Raw genomic sequence first — 12,536 nt, 5'->3', positions numbered from 1 at the left:
TCACTAAGCATAAAGACCTAGTATCTCAGAAAGAGGGACCTTTCAAACAAGATTTTGGGTGTTACCCATATATCCAAGAAGTTGTTACCCACGAACTAAGCAAGTTTGAATTTTTAGGTTTATATCTCGTCACAATCTACTAAATGTGCAAAAACCTACTGGCATATCCACAGTGAGATTGTTTATCACATTTTAACTTTCCATTTCTTTAGCATGTTGTGACAGTCCACTGATGTGCTATCATTTCCTCTTTTTCACAACAAAACTCATTTTTGATTTTATCATGTTTTTGACATTTCAAATTTTCTATCTATTTTTTTTTAAATTTTCTCCCCCTAAAATCAAAATATATTTCAATTTTGATTTTTTGGGAAAATTTGAAATTAAACTGTACAAAGTTGACAAACTGATGAGAATCACTTCAAATCTCCATCCACCTGGCGTAAACAATCAGAACTCCCCCTCACAACAAACTATTTTCCCATTGTGATTTCAATACACTTAACTTTGTTTTAATCAAAATGGTTTTCCGGAAAAATTAGTTTGTTTACCAATCATTTGTTGGTTCGGGGTCATTTCATCACCTTGTTCTCTTAATCACATGCAAATATTTATCGTTTTCTGATTTTACCATAAAAACAACATGTAGAAAATCAAGTATAACTTAATGTCTCTGATTTACCACTTGTAAGACGAAAAATCACCAGAGTGAAATTTCTCAAGAAATGTGCCGATTCATGTTCCACGCTTACCAACCTGGGAACTCCGGCAAGTCAGGTTTTTCATTTGAACAGATTCACCCAAGCCTGATGGTCCTTGGGTGATTTTGAATCCTTGTTCAACAATGGTGGAAAATTTGCATCATCCATTGTTAAATCAGAATTCTCAACTTTTACCTCAACACATGGCTCTTCTGGCTTTACCACACCAGATTCATTGCCTGAATGTGGCTTGTCTGACTTTGATGAGTCAGATTCATCGCCGACATGTGGCTCCTTTGTTTTCACAGAAACAGATTCATCGCCAGTAACTTTCTTCTTCTTCTTTCTCTCTTCTGTCCTCAGATTTGTATCTGATGAATTCATCTTGCTTGACTTTGCAGTCGAGGAAAGTGATTCATCAGAACTCTTATTTTTACCAATAGATGAACCTGAGGACAAAATCTTCTCTAGATACTCTCTCGCCTTCTTCCTCTTTTTCCTCAGTCTGTCTTTCTGCCCCTGAGAAAGCTTCACTTTCTTTTCTTGAACTTTAGGTTCTTGAACCTTCTGTTCTTCGGGCTTGACATTGACTGGTTTCTTTGCCAATTTTCGAGAATTATCCCTCAATCTGTCATTCGATCTCCTTGGGCAATCTCTAGCAATGTGACCTATGATGTTGCAGTTAAAGCATCTCCTCGTCTCATAACTCCAACCCTGGCAGTTAACAGCAATGTGTCCTTGATAACCGCATCGATAACACACTCTGTTATCGTACCAATCACCATTTTCAGCCCAAACATTCAGATCAAAGCACTGTTTGGCTTGGTGATACTCCTTTCTTCTCTTGTTTGCTGGATTTGGCTTTTGAGCACTGTGGTCCGACCTGCACCAGTTATTACCAACTTTTTGTGAGTTTATGTTTTCAGATTTTTGTGATTTTGCATAATGATTAGATGACTGAACTGGTGAGCTTTTATTTTCATTTTGAAAATTTTTTGAATTTTGAATTTTTTGTTTCTGTTCTACAATCTTCTTAAAAGGCTTTTGCTTTGAGCATTCACCTATTTCAGTAGATTGCAAAACAGTATTTTTAAATTTTTCTTTTAATTCTAAAAATATTTTTCTTTTCTCATTTTTCTCATTTTCATCATCAGTTTTATCATCACAATCCTCAATTTTGACTTTCTCAAAATTTGTGACATTGTCACTTATTGGAATAGCATTGATCGGTTTTGGACAGAGTTGATCAATCATTGCTGAAGAGGTCATAAAACCTTTCAATTTCTTCTCAAACTCAGCAATTTTATTTCTTGCACTCTTAGCTTCATTTTCAAGCTGAGAGATTTTTTCAAGCTGAGAAGTAATTACATTTTCATTTTCCACTATATTCTTTTCAAGAACGGATTTTTCATTTTCTAAAACTTTTATATGTTCTTGAAATTTTTCTTCATTTTATTTCAGATTTTTGTTTTCCAATTTTATCCAAAGATCTTTGTTTTCTGAATATTTTATCTTATCTTTAAAAACTTTTTCATTTTCTTTCAAAACTTTGATTTCCAATGTCAAACTCTCCACATCCTTCAAGAGTTTGACATTGTCTGATTCAAACTTATCACATTTTGAGCACTTCTCGGTCATCTTTACAGCTTTCCTCTCAACCTTGATAGCTGAAATTTCTTGAACTTGCTCCTCTACCTCTTGAACAATTTCCTTAGATTTGATTGTTACTTCATTAGTTGCTACTTTACTCTTCTCTCTTGAATCAGACTTCAATTTTCTAATCTTTTGGAACTCAAGTTCTTGAGCTTGAATCTTCTTGACGAAATCGCTCAAATTGAAACTATAATATTCTCCGCTCTTCTTCCAAGCTAACAAATACGTTCCCCACACATCAATTGGTAAAGCATTCGCCAACTTATCAAGCCACTCCTCATTCATTTTGTTAATTTTCAAATTTCTTATCTCTCTATACAACTTAGCATACCTCTCGATCAAATCTTTTGTAGACTCTCCCTTGATACCTGTAAAACTATCAAACTTGTTCAGTGCAATATAAAATTCAAGACCCATGTTTTGGATTTAAAAGTTACCAAAAACAGATCTTCAAACAAACTGAGATGATTTTCAAGAAAAACTGACACGTTTCAAATGACCTGGAACCTTTTCAAATAAATTTGACCCTTTCAAATGATTTCACACAACTTCAAACAAACTGATACTGGTAATTCACACGACTTAAATTTTGTGTGACCAGAATCACACTCAAACAACTTGATAATCTTTCAAACAACTTGACTTGTACGATCTGAGATGAATTACAAACGACCTGAACTCGAACAAATAGGATTTTTTCGAGCAATTTGTTTCTATTTCAATGCTAAGCTTCTATTGGGCCGTTACAACCTAGTGGATCGATGCAAAATACATGATTGGGCCGTTCAATTAGTGGACAAATGTTTTAAAAACACAATTGGGCCAAAGAATCACGTATATCACAATTTCATTGGGCCATAACTGGTTGACAGACAAGAATACTTACCAATTTAGATTTTCAACTCAATATTGATATTATCAATTAACACTCTCACACTAACTCATGTATCACATGTATCCTAAAAAGTGTCAGACAATTTCAAATATCTAAAACATATGATTGCGCCGAATGATGTTTATAAATGGGCTGACAACATCACACGCACACATGCAGTCCTTGATATCAACAAATGTATTTGGCTATTCAACAAAGACTTTTAAGTTTCAATTAACAGTGAGACTTGATTGGGCCGTGATATAAGGTGAGCTTAGAACCAAAATATTTTATTAATTGCACATGGATTGATCAATAGTGGCCGTCTATTATGAATTTGTCAATTGATCCTATTATACCTCAAAGTCCACTAAACCGACAAGTAGTTTTTCCTTTTAATTCTATTTGACAAAGCTCAGTTCCTTTTCAACTATGATTGGGCCGATTAAATCAAAGTCACATGCACTTTAATCATTCAATTAACACATGCAATGTTTCAATAAGAACCGACAAACTGGGCCAATCAATTTAATCAGTCAATACAGGAATCAACTGACTGACAACTTTGAAACATTTTCAAATGATATAATGTTTCAAGCGGAATATAACGCTCAAGCGAAATCAGTCAATAAGTTCGAGCGGAATCAACAGTTTTGATTTTCAAGCGGAATAAGGTGTAGTTTGGAGTGAAATCTGATTTCGCTTGAACTAAGATGGACAATTTCGAGCGGAATAAGTGTATTTCAAGCGGGTCAGCAATTTTTCGAGCGGAATCAGGTATATCTCAAGCGGAATCAGTATTTTCGAGCGGAATCAGGCTGATGTCACTTGATATCGGACCAAAAACCTTCGATTTCTCCTAAACGGCTAGGAATTTGGATCTGAAACTTGGTAGGGTTATAGATCAGGTGTTTTCGCACAATATATCAAAAAATCAGCCGATTCGGACCTTAAAATCCCGTTCAATTTTGAAAAATTCGGTTAAAAACGTGAAAGAATGAGTAGAAGTCAGAATTTACAGTGAAAACAAGCTAAATCGGTAAGAACTCTTCCTCCTGAGCTCTGATACGACTTGTAGGATCGATTTCGGACCCGAACGAGTCATTCAGAAGAGTTCTCGGATCAAATCAGAGGCGGAATACAAAGATTTGATCTTCGTTCAACTTGTTATACACTTTAACGGTCTCTTGTATTGATTAACGTGACGATACAATGTCTGGAGACAATTTGGCAGCACCTTGGTACAATATCCTGATTCCCCACCAAATGACACTATCACTACCCTATTTATAGTGTTTCTGATTCCCCACGAAAGTGCAACTTTCTGATTCCCCATGAAATGACAATTTTCTAATTCCCCACGAAAATGTCATGTCCATTTCGTGGGAAATCAACATTTCGTGGGAAATCAACATTTCGTGCCCTAATCTAAATAATTCTATACAAGACTCGATACAAGACGAAGACGACAGACGGATGCACCAACACATACTTTACAAATACAAGTCTACAAATACATGGTTTTACGAACATAATGCGTTGCAAATACAAAGTTTTCATATAACTTGACAAGAAAACGATTTTTTTTAAAATTCGTTTTCTCAATATTATTTCACAAACCGGTTATTCAATAGATTTATTTCAAATCTTTTACAATTCAGAAGATTTATTTCAAATCTTTTACAATTCAAAAGATTTATTTCAAATCTTTTACAAACAAACTATGAACTCGCTCAACTTTATGTTGACTTTCTCGCATGTTTCTTTCTCAAGTTGCTTTTCAAAGTCAAGGCACGGTTGGAATAGGAGAACCATGTGAAGTCGAGTACTTAGTGGGCGTTCAATTTCTAAAAGACTTAACTTATATGCTTCCGCTGTGCAATGAAGATACCAGTCCAGTCATGCCAGCTCTGATAATTTCAGGGTGTGACAGATTGGTATCAGAGCTATAGGTTACAGCGAATTAGGTTCTGTCGTGATACCTAGGCTCTAACCTCACTTTTCCCTGGGACTTAGACTATTAAGACTTTGAATACATACAGAACGCCTAGTACTCGAATATGGTCTCCAACCGTTGCCGAAAAACAAACAGTCAAAATTTTGTTTTCAAACGTACGCAAAAGTGGTGTTTTACACACGGTGCATGAAACAATTACATACAGTACACAAAACTCTGAGAGTTTAGGGACCATGCATTTAAGACCTTCGGAAACTCATGTTGAAGTTCATTAAAGGTCATCACGTAGGAACCGCGAATATTAACTCAGGCACACACTATTATTCTTATTTTCTATGATGTTTTAACTTCCCAAGCAGGTAGCCTACGCATAACGAAACGCTAGTGCACGAGAATACACGAAACTCAAATTTTGCGTCAACTGATGCCAGAGTACATCACGTCCTACGTGAAACATAATGCTAGTGCACAGGCATACGTGAAACTTAAGCTCTATGTCAACGGAGGTGGAAGTAGGACACATACGACTATCGAGGCGAGGCCTTTGAAAAGAGACGATGGCGCAATTCAACGACGACGCTAGATTCCTGTCAGCAGAAGGACTATCGATTATGAAGCGGCGGTTTGGCACGCGGTCCTGCAAACGACACGAGACACGCTAAGGAGAAGATGCAGGCCTTCGTATTCCCCCTATCTTACTAACGACGAATACGCTATGTTCGACATTCCATAGTAATGTCACCTAACAATTGGTCGTCACACGAAACCCCAGGTAAAGTCCTCAAATTTCTTTTATTGAAATTTTGACTTTTGCATTTACTGAGTAGATTTTCGTATCTCTACTCCTCTTAATGGTCATTGTATCATGATCGTTTCTATCATTTTAGCGAATTCTCAATTGCTTCATTTCTTGAAAATTTATATGCCACGAATGCATCGTTTGTTACGCATGTGGCTTCGTTTCGAATAAGCATTTCATCAAAGTTCAAATATTGTTTCGCTAAACCTAATTATTGATTTGTGATTCGAATGACTCGCATTATTGTAATTGTTGACTCCTTTGTTATCAAGTCAACACATTTCCTTGAAATTTCTTTTCTTTTCAAGTTATATACATGGTTTTCGTTGTGACCATGCCGAAAGTCTTTCTTGTCGATACATGTATTTATTGTCGGCTTGCGCCGAAGTCAAATTCAATTGTTTGAACTTGTTCATTTCACATATTAAATTCAAGACACCAAATGCCGTATTGAAAACATCATATTCGAATTCGTTTTAACGAGCGTTTCATTGTTCTGGGTCGTAGTAGATTTGTTTGGTCTACGACTCCATTAAGTCGTTTGTTAACTTCGACACCTTGTGGTGGCGTTTCACTAAATTGAAGCTTGCGCTAATCTCGTTTTCATATCTCATGCACGGATTTAATTATTTATTTATTGATTTAGATTAAATCCGCTTTGATTTATCACATTACAACAGTCTTAAGACAATCGTGTGATAAGACAATGGTACACAAAATTCATTTTATATTCTGGTGTACCTCCTATTCTTTCAACATCGATCGAATGTTTTGCGATATTCATTGCTTCTTCATCTTCGATCGAAAACATTATTTCATTGATGTTCCATATTTCCTTTGAAGAACTCAATGATGTCATTTGAAACAAACTTTCAGACTCACTTTATTGCGCTTTCATTTGACTTCCAACACGGTGAATTTGTTTGATCACCGCTATTATTGGATTACTTAAATCACTACGACACCTTGTGGTATTAGTGCAAACTTGTAGCTTGGGCTAATCATGATCGATCGTTTCATGCAAAACACAGGTGATACTTGTTCGATCACCGATATAATTAAATTGTTTCATTCGCTACGACACCTTGTGGCGTTAGTATAACTTGCAGCTTGTGCTGATCACAATCGAGCGTTTCATATTACCTTTGAGCTTGTTGATTCTAAGTTTTGTTTAGTGGGTATTATTACTTCTAGAATTCAATTGCATATTGTAAACTTTCATTTGGAATGCTGTTGGTTGAAGTTCATGTTCTTCGTTGGATCCCTGCTAACTTAGTCACATTAGTGACAGTACGTATACGTCTTGTTTCTTTTGACATCAATTTCTGAAACACATTTCTTTTAAATTGTTGGGTTCTTATTGTTGAGGAATATCCTTAAATTCACATGATTCGAATAAGTCTTGTTTCGATTACGCAGTCATTCACTTTGTTATTATTCGGACTTACCTGCGAACAACACAATTCTAAGGAGATAACATAGTCTAAATTTCGAGGACGAAATTTCTGTAACAGGGGGAGAATGTGACAACCGGTGATTTATGGCTCTAATTACGCAATTAACAGATATTTAAAACGATTATAAGTAGTGTTTATGATCAAGATTAACGTAATTAGGCCTTTGGAGTGCCCAGGAACGTTTATCCGACTTTACAGTGCGCGAACGGTGATTTGCGGAGAAGCATGCTAAACGTTAAGCGATAACGAAACACAACCATACAGAATACTGACAACGCCAACAAATACGGATTTTCTACGAGTATTTTATGTTTATGAAATTAATTTTGTGAATTTATCGTGCTTCCGAACGACACAAAACGCAGACGCAAACGAAAAACACGGAAACAGTAACGCACCGACAACCAACGACGAAACTGATGCACCGGACTCGAGTTTTGTCTCGATATTAACATATTATGATATATTTTGTTTCGTTTTCAAATTTTAATTCACGTAGATGAAATCGGATCGGAAAACGGATCAGAAACGACAAACGGGGCATTTACGCGATTTTAACGAAACCGACGAACGCACGCAATTAATAACGATTATCGACACTATTTCACATATATTTTGACCCTAAAATAACGGGTTATGACATTTTTTTTATTATTTTATTTTATTACGCGTTCGGATTTCTAAAACGGGTCTCGTGGGGAATTACGGGCCACCAAACACGGGGATTGGCCTTGTGGGCCTTGGGCCCAAGCCCAAAACCCACAAAGCCCAACTTGCCTATAAATAAGAACATAAGTCCTTGTCTCCTCATTTGAGACAACAGAAAACACCCCTAATCCCTCACCCTCTCCCTCTCGTTCTCGGATTCCGGCGACCGGCAACCGGCGACGGCGCCGCTGTTAGCGGCGGCCGTGAAGTTTTCCGACGGCGCCTCATTTGACTTTCTCGCATGTTTCTTTCTCAGGTTGCTTTTCAAAGTCAAGGCACGGTTGGAATAGGAGAACCATGTGGAGTCGAGTACTTAGTGGGCGTTCAATTTCTAAAAGACTTAACTTATCTGGTTCCACTGTGCAATGAAGATACCGGTCCAGTCACGCCAGCTCTGATAATTTCGGGGTGTGACATTTGGTTTGAAAATGGAGAATGGTACGATAACAGAGCTTGTTACAAATGTGGTTTTCAAGGACACATTGCTGTTAACTGCAAGAGTCAGAGTTTTGAAACAAGAAGATGCTATGTGTCACACCCCCAAAATCCAGACGCGGAGTACCACCGCATGGAGGCGTGACATGACCAGGATCAAGCCACCAATCATATTGAACATATAAGTAAATAGTAAACGTAAATGTATATCCATCAACAATATGAAAGGTGTTCAAATAACATAGTTTAAGTAGCGGAAGCATAGTATGAAAATCCAACATAAGTATTAAGTTCAAATTGTCATAAGTGTTTAACAAGACATCCACAATCCATGACCACAACGATCGCGCCTCCCAGTGCAAGCCCCATGTGTACCTAACGACCTGCAAGGCATGAAACAGAGAGTCAACAACTAGTTGAGCGAGTTCACAGTTGGTTGTTCAACCAATGAGTTCGTTTCAGTAGTAGTAAGTTCGTTGCATAACTATGCGTTATTAACTAAGCCGATTGTATGTTCAATTAGTGGGGGCTTCCCATGTTTGTATGTACTAGACTAGTTGTAACCATAAGTGTTCTTCTTAACCCGAGAACAGGAATACGTACTAGGTTTACGTAGGTTTTACGTAGGTGCCCTTCTTAACCCGAGGACAGTGGTACGCGTGTGGTTTACGTAGGTTTTATGTAAGTGCCCTTCACAACCCGAGGCAGTAGTATGTATGAGTTTACGTAGGTTTTACGTAAGTGTCCTTCGCAACTTGAGGACAGTGGAAAGCACAAGTTTACGGAGGTTTTACGTAAGTGTCCTTCGCTATCCGAGGATGATGGTAGGTAGTCTAGTCACAGTGTAAGTACGAGTAACTCTTCAATCCCATTCCTTCAATCCCATTCCCTACCCACCGGGAATCCCATGCCTTGGTAAGAGTGTGAACTCACCTTGGTTTGCTCGGTATGCTAAACTATGTGCTCGCAAGAAATCAATCAAGTCCTATCGTATGCACGTATAATCAATCAGTACATGTTTGTAAAGTTTCACATGTAATTAGATCACTAAGTGTACTGGACGATTAACATCATGTAACGCGTAAACAGTTAATCAAGTTCACATAATTCACATTTCACATAGTAGATTCCCCAGACTCCTCTAACAAGAGTATTCATTAACAGTCATGGTAAGTTTAACAGAACTCACATATTTAACAGAGTTACACAATTGGCAAAGTTAACATCTAACCTGGTTAATAAACTAACTTGACTAAGTTAACTGACACGGACACCGGGCGAGATCACAATGCACGGCGAAAACACTTGTATGGCAAATCACCATGGGCCGAAAACACTTTGGGCGAAAACACTTGGGCCGAAATCCCCAAGGTGTTTTCGTTGAGATGGGGTTTTCGCTAAGTTTGATGCATGGCGAAATCACACAAGTGTTTTCGTCTGAGCTTCTGTGTTTTCGTTGTCTACATCCTCATTATAAATCAATAGTTACGAAACCACCGCAATTCTAATCCCATCTAACAGTTACAAGACCAATCAACGAAATCATTCAATAGGTCATCGATATATAAACATATAAATTACCAAAACATTGTGAGATCAACATCACAATTCAATCAGTGGATCATCATTAAAATATTCAACCATGGCCGACAAGGGTAGGTTGTTTTCATGTTGCTATTTGACCATTTTATGTTGTGGCCGCAAGTCTCATGCTATTGGACCGATTATATGATGGGTTGATACACATAACCACTTGTAGACATGTTACTGACAAACTCTATGCTAACAAGAACAACTAGCCAATTAGGATGAGATGATCACATGTAACTAGCCGACAATTCCTATGACTTGTCAGTAGATCACATGTTGGTCAATTAATAAGATTCAGTAGATTCATACAAATCAATTAAATCATATTGTCACACCCCCAAAATCCACATGCGGAGTACCACCGCTTGGGGCGCGACTGACCAGGATCCAGCCACCAATTATACTGAGCAATTTAATTAATAACATGAGTAGTATTCAGCAACCACAGGGTTAGCAAATATCATAACCAAAGTTCAAAAGTTTTAGATTCAAATAGTAGTTTAGGTAAGTAGCGGAAGCATAGACAAAATAGTTTAAAACAAAGTTCATAGTTCGAGTTTATTTAGAACCCAACACACGGGTTAGACGACCACTACACATCCACAAGCTGCAAGCTCCTGAGTCACTGGGTACCTGCAAAGCATGCAGTAGGGTATCAACATAATGTTGGCGAGTCCACGAGGAGTCAAGTTTTAGTTTTTCGAAAATGTAAGTTGTTTCGACAAAGCATTTATAATCATGTTATGGGGAGCTACCCCATCTGTAAGCTCACTAAACTGTCGATACCGAAACTGTTGACGTAAATTTGTTGTGCCCCGAATCGATGTCTATCATCATTGACCAAGATGCAAGGTCTATTAGTTCACGACCGATGCCCCCGGTCACGGTGTGAGGTTGTCAAACCTAACAGCGCTATCAACTTATAACCCGTTTGCCCCCGGCGATTAATCGGTACTGTAAGCAGGGACTTAATGTGATAGAGTTTCGTTTAGTTTTGCTAGTTGTGATTTATAAATAATATCCAAACGCATCTCCCCCGGAGATAGTGAATTAAAAGTACCCATTCGTATTTTCCCCCGGAAGTATTAGTTTGGAAGTATTCTTCCCAAAGATGTCAGTTTGTCCGTGTCCCTCCCTGGGTCGCATGCTTTTAGTGTGTGAACTCACCTTGGGTTGCTCGGCAGATTAGGTTACTTGGTCAAGCACGCTGGTCACCACGTCCTAGCATGGTTACCAGTGTGACAACTCGAGTTTCCGACTTTCACTTTCGCATTTATTGCACGTTGACTTTGACTGTTTAGTTGCTTGATTTGTTTGACTTGTAAATTTACACGTTGTATTATGACAAAACGTATTGTGAGTATTGCATGTTTATGTGTTTGGTGTTATAACGTGGAACTTGTTGAAAAACTTAGAATATTAAACCATGAATAAGCTCGACGAAACAAGACGTGTTTCGCCAATAACAACTCGACGAAAGGGAAGTTTGTTTCGTCATCCTCAGTCTCGACGAAACAGGCTGTTTCGCCGAGCCCAGCTTCGCCGAAGCCCAGTAAGGGCCCAACACGTTACGTAATTATATACCGGACTTTCTGTTCATTCGTCACTTTAGCAAAACACGAAACCCTAGAACTCCTTCCCAAGTGTGACGGCAACCGTGTGTATTCCCCAGGTCTTTGAGCAATCAAACAATCATTCCCTTTCATTTCGGTTAGTTGCTTGTATGTTAATTCTGTTTCATGATTACCTGACTACTCGATTCGTGTTTATGTTTATGTTTGATTCCTGGAACGGATATGCGTATGATGATCTTGGTTTGGTATTGTATGACTAATCGATTACGTAACCTTATGCGAAGCTTGATGTTGTATATGGTTTCATGAATCTTGAAATGGTTATGCATGTTAATGATTGTTAGCATAGATTCTGATTATTTTTAGATCACAAATATCGGATCTACTTGTGTGCATATGTTAGGCGATGTAGATGTTTGGGATTTTATTAACAAGCCGTTATGCTTAGGGTATAGGCTGTACATGATGATTAGGTGATGATTATATGTTGAACGATTTCTGTATGATTACCGGTTGATGTGATAATGGTTGTTCTTGATCATTAGGGTTTCTGTGTTAATGCCTGTAACTGTCATGTTGCGACATAACTGATGGGTTCACGAAACGGAGTTTACGGCGAAACAGGTGGGGTGTTTCGCCGAGGGTAATCGACGAAACAGGAATGTGTTTCGCCAAAAGGGTATACGACGAAACAGAGTGTGTTTCGCCGAGGTGTCATGACGAAAGGAAATGTGTTTCGCCGATTTGGATAACCTGCACAGTAACTTAACTATTCTACTAAACTTAAC

This window comes from Helianthus annuus, chromosome 17 (assembly GCF_002127325.2).
Source record: "Helianthus annuus cultivar XRQ/B chromosome 17, HanXRQr2.0-SUNRISE, whole genome shotgun sequence".
NCBI classification, from domain to species: Eukaryota; Viridiplantae; Streptophyta; class Magnoliopsida; order Asterales; family Asteraceae; genus Helianthus; species Helianthus annuus.
This window is presented reverse-complemented; position numbering follows the sequence as displayed.